A 6000-nucleotide genomic window follows, 5' to 3' on the forward strand; every position below is an offset into this window, starting at 1 on the left:
TTATACACATCATCGATAAAGAATAAATATATTTTACACATCATTAATGGGATAAAAATGTTGTAGGTAATTGGTAAAGTTTTTATATACTTATAGGTGTAGGAGACAAATATTAATGACATTAATATTTTATATAAAAAGTAAATAAACAAAGCCTTGTGATCCTAACTTGAGTCTATAACACCCTCTGGACTAATTGAGATTAATGTGTGGCTAAGCCTAGAAATAAAAGGTTTGACAACTCAGCATGTCCATGTTCACTTATGCTCAACACATGGCTGGACTTATGTTCATTTGTACTCATGTGGATAAACCTGAGTATATTAGGTCAGATAGCTTACTAGATCTATTTATCAATGAATTATCATTTAATTATTGAATTTTTTAGATAAGGTTATATTTTTTTCAAAAGACATAGAAAATATTGATTCATCAACTTTATAAATAAGAAAACGATGCAAAAAAAAAAAACCCTTTTTAGGAATGTATTTGTTGAAACCTGGTAGACACTTTGCCAATACATGTGTTTAAAATTGTGATTATTCTTATAGTTAGGTTTTGAAAAGACATATTTTAAAAAAAAAAAACCATGACTTATAGTTTTTTAATAAAATTTTCAACGAGAATTTAAAATAGAAACACAGTATACATTGATTAATCAACAATTTTTTAATATATAGTTCGGAAAAAACACATATTACACCACATCACAGCATAAAAAAATTAAAAAAGCAGCCCACGACATGACGGGGATGGAAAAGATTTGGGAAATACTATTTACAGTCAAAAGCAGAAAAAAAGGAACATTTATATATATAAAAAAATATAAAAGAAATGAATATATACATCACCAAGTCACAGTCTTTAACATCGTTAAGCATCTTTATTCACTGATTGAAAATAAAAGGCTTATAATCACCAATCATTTTTTGTGAATTTCCTAATCTCTCACATGTCTCCAAGCCACATGATCTCCATGCAGGTGGGGCTAAAATATAGAAGAAAGAGATTCTAACATGACGTGTCAGAAACATTCATGGATCGCTGATCTAGGCGTGTCCAGAGAGAGTACTAGAATGGCTATGCCGGGGGTTTGACATTCTCGTACAAATGCAATTGATCAGTGTGGAGTAGGCTGCCATGCTTGAAATCTAAGCAAGCCAGGCCTGCTACTGGCAGCAGCAGCAGCGGCTCCCTGGCTGGTCAAACAGTGTAGGGCCGGTCTCTGTAGGGTGATATGCCCATGGACCCCGGTTTTTCCATGTGAAAAGAAAGAAGCTAGAATACTATACTGAAGTACAAATCACTATCAAGCATTAATGCCACCCTAAAAGCTGAAGACAAATTCAATGTCACACGTCATCTGATTTTCTTTTCTTTTCTTTTTTATTGGTTAAATCTTCTCCCCGGTCTAATAATACCGGTGTATTTTGTATTGTATTTGTAACGTTTTCGAGTATTTATATCAGCCATATGAATTATTTAACAATTCGACGACATCTCTTTCTGTATTACTCAAAAAACTACCTCGAGGCGTTGCCTTTTTTTTTTTTTTTTTTGCCAATTTAGTTTTCTCAGCGTTCAATATTTTTCTGTCTCGTTTTGTCAAGAATAATTCGTGCATGCTCAAAATAAAATTTCCACGGAGTCTTATGCTTCCCTGTTTAATCTAATCTTTTGAATGCAACAGCTCATGCTCACCTAAACTTAAATCTTTTGAACGCAACAGCTCATGCTCACCTAAACTTAGCCATGTATGGGTAAAACTCGACTCGGGAGTTGTCTTTGTTTAAAACTTAAGTTGTGGATTAGGTATGATTAGCTTGCAAATTAGCTAACAAACCATGTATGTTTTAAATTAAAAAAATATTTTTTTCATTCATTTAATTTTAAATCAATAAATAATAAAATTAACATTTCAACTCGGTGTTGTATATTATCACCAGGCTTAGCAACTACTGATGAAAAAAAAAAATTCAAATCTCATCAAATTTTACTGGTATTTGAGGCTATATATCTGGATCAAATTGGTTGATTTTTGTACCAAAAAGTCAGCTAGAAATGTGAAAATAAACGGATAACTATATGTATAAACAGCCATCTGGATATCTAACACTCTTGACTCTCTCGTGAGAAAGCTCCATCCATACACACATGGAGAATCTGCTTTGAGCCAAAAGTGTCTCTGAGGGAGACAACACAACAACATGCATGCAGAAGGAAAACCTCGATTTAGCCCCTAATATATCAGACTTATTATTATTCGAGCTCCAAACATTTCGATTTCATCTACATTGCTCTAAACACAATTAACAACTAAATCAATTTCATCATTCCATCCACTCAATAACATTAATAACGGTTCACAAGTGTTTTTCAATCTGCACATGATTTCCAGGAGCTTCCATTCAATGCATAGAAATAAACTCCAGTATATTTTAAAAGAAATATTAGGGATTTATCTTGATACATCGCACTGAACAAAGACGATGGATTGGGGGATAAAATCATACCGTCTACATCGATTATATTTAAAATAAAATTGATAAGATCAGAAGATCGAGGACTTGATTGGTAAGTCGTTAAAGATTAAATTTGAGTTTTTAATATTTATACACATACACGTACGAACGAATAACGTATGGCAGTTTTGCACGATCGAGGCGTGGCCCGGGCTCCTCCAGCCATGATAACTTCAGATGAGTAGCAATCATGACCTTAAATGGGTCCCTTGTATTTTAACATTAAACTAAAGAAAAATTCCATGAAAGCCAACAGCCGAGCCAGGGGCTAGCAAACTCCGCCCCGCAGGTGTGTTGTTCTCTTTTCTCTCTCCCCCTTGGGTCCAGCATCTAGAACCAGTGTTTGGTGGGCCCTCGCCATCACCCTCAATTATCATTATTCCCACCCACTAATAACCCAACTGTTTTTGCAACTCCCTGGGTGTGCCACTCTAGCCATTTGTCACTCCTACTCGCTGTTGTTGCCCTCCACGTGCTCATCACATTATGATGCTGACCTCAGTTTCGTTATCCTCGAAATCTTGATAAATATTTTTAAAAAATGTTTTTTTTTAATATATTAAAATAATATATTTTTTAAAAAAATAAATTAAATTTCAAGAAAATCATTTTAAAACAATTTAAAAACATAAAAAAATCTTGGTAAATATTTTTAAATTTTTTTTTAATCTTTTCAAAAAATATAATTGAATTATAATGTTAAACAAGGTCTTAATCGGGTGTGTTTGGTAATGTGATGGTTTTTGTGTAATTTGGATATATCAACAAAAAAAAACTAAAAATTATATTATTTTTTAAAAATATTTTCAAGTTAGATGGAAAACAAGTTTAAACAATGAAAATTAAACCACCTTTTAAGTTGTGGTCAACCCGAAAATATTTTCATTCACTACATTTCAATAACAAACAGACTTTTAATTGAATACTTGTTTGCTTTTTATTCATTTATTTTCCATAAAAATAAAGAGACAAGAAAAATAAAAACACATGAAATATATTTTCATGTATCTTTTGTTTTGAAATTATCTTCAAATCAAATTATATATATATATAAAAAAAAAAACAATAAAAAACCTAATTTTATAAAAGATAAACGGTATGCATACATTTACAGGCAAAGAAGAGAAATTGTAAAATTATTACTTTAAAAATATACCAAGAGAGACAACCCATGTAGCTCATGACATCGAGACCAGTTTCCTAGCAACCCTATAAATTAAAATTGATGTTCAAATAAAATCTTAAAGCTAACGCACCGTGTTGTTAAGAAGGTACTGGCTGGGTATCCATGGCATGAAGTTATTTTTCCATGATTTGGGTATATTCGATAACAAATGGAGGAGATGGGCATGGTGGATAACAAAATAAGTTTGCTGTTTTTTTTTTATAATTTAAGTCAGATATCCATGTAAGATTTGTATATTTTTTAAAATGAATTAATTCAGAATAAATATGTGTTTACAACACTATTTTATGATAAAAATACATAAACCGGCTCGAAAACAATTATAACAGTTGAATAAAAAAGATCCCGCCACACTAGTGTTTGGTATTGCGATTGTTATTGTAGTCATGTTTTAAAAAAGTTATTTTATAAAAAATATTTTTAGTTGAGGTTGGTCTGAAAAAATATATGTTTGGTTAAGACTGTGGTTGAAATTGAGATTGAACAAAAAGTTGTTTTATGTGTTTGGTTAAAAAAATGCATTTCAAATTAAGGTTATAAAATAATTAAATATATATATATATATATATATTAATGATTTTTAATTTAAATATTATAGATTTAACTACTGTTATTACATCATGAAATAAATAATATTGATGTCAAATATTTTGTGTTATTCCATTAAACTATGTGCAATGTAATTACATACAAAATCTATCCAACAAGGATTATATTTCCAATGGTTTTTTAAGCGCACAACAACAAAAACTGAATTTTTTAATTTATGTAGTGTTATTAAATAATAAAGATTGTGATATCTTTATTATTGGAATTGCGATCAAATTCCACAAATGTTACGTCATCATGCAATATCTTTCTAATTTATGTAGTGTTATTAAATAATATTAAATACTAGTTTTTTGAGTAAAACACAATTTTTTTAAAAAAAATTTCAATTTCATTACGTACAAAAGTCATTCGACAAGAACTACAATTTTCATATGATTTTTTGAGCTTTTAATAAAATTAGGTGAAATATTATCAAGAATAAAATTATGATTACAATACGAGTAAATTTAATTCACCTTAAACTATTTTTTTATATAAATATTGTTCACGATTAACTGCACTGGTTTTTCAAGGGGGGAAACTAAACTTTTCTCACTAGTTTTTCAAAAAAAAAAGAAAAGAAAAGAACATTGCGACAGTGGAGTATCCACTATTTCCTAAAAGTAGTAACAAAATGCTTCTTTCCAATTTGTTGCTGGACAACAAAATTTAGTGGACCCTACCAGCTAAAATCATGTTTGTTTCATTTACCAAACATTAAAATATGTGGTTGCGGGTGAACCTCACCCTCACCCTCACCCTCAACCACATTACCAAATACCATCTATAACTTGAAACGCAACGCTTAACACTGCTACACAAAGAAGGAAACAATTAAAAAAGGCAACTTAGGCAAGTGTAATGATGGGGGAAAAAGCCACAATTACATTAAATGGGTGTTTGAAAGTGTAATTTATTACAAATTAGCAGCACACATGTGATAAAAGGCTTCAGCAATTAAAAATAAATTCCTCTAATTGATCCAACTATAAGGCAAACAAAAATAGTTAGATATACTATTTTTAAATCTAATTTGACCTAGTAGTTAATTCAATGATTAATTTAGATCGAGTTTTAATAATAATAATAATATATAATGATATGTTTAAAAACCTATTTGATTTATATGACCCGGTTAATCTAAAAAAAAACTTATTATGATTTTCTTTTTTGAAAATGATATGTGATTTTATCTGTTTGAAACAACTAATGACCCGTGACTTCCCCAATATCTATTATTGAATTGAGTGTAAAATCAATGACGAAGCGTGAAGTGTTTATCAATTGATTACGAAACTAACACATAAATTACTTGCGTGTGAGCAGAAAAATTTACAATGAAGATAGAATAAGTATTATCTTGAAGAAACAAAACAGATAATAAAAATAAAAATCAAATTGATTCGCTGGAATAAAAATATTTCACCAAATCTGAAAAATATCTTTTTTTGTCTAGTCCTTGCGATCTATCTCTTTTGAGACATTGCTATCTAAGGGAGAAAAAAGGAAAAATAAATGGCAAAATATAAAAAGACAGTTACGATTGAAAGTTATTTTCAATAATTTTTGTAATTTAACTAAAAAATAACTTTAGTGTGGGAGTAATTAAGTGTACCAATATGGGTGTTTTTGACTTTTCACTTCATCAATGACAAGTCTCCTCAGTCATTTAAAACAACCTTGATCCATCAAGTCATTTCA

The sequence above is a fragment of the Populus alba genome, chromosome 2 (assembly GCF_005239225.2).
Source record: "Populus alba chromosome 2, ASM523922v2, whole genome shotgun sequence".
NCBI classification, from domain to species: Eukaryota; Viridiplantae; Streptophyta; class Magnoliopsida; order Malpighiales; family Salicaceae; genus Populus; species Populus alba.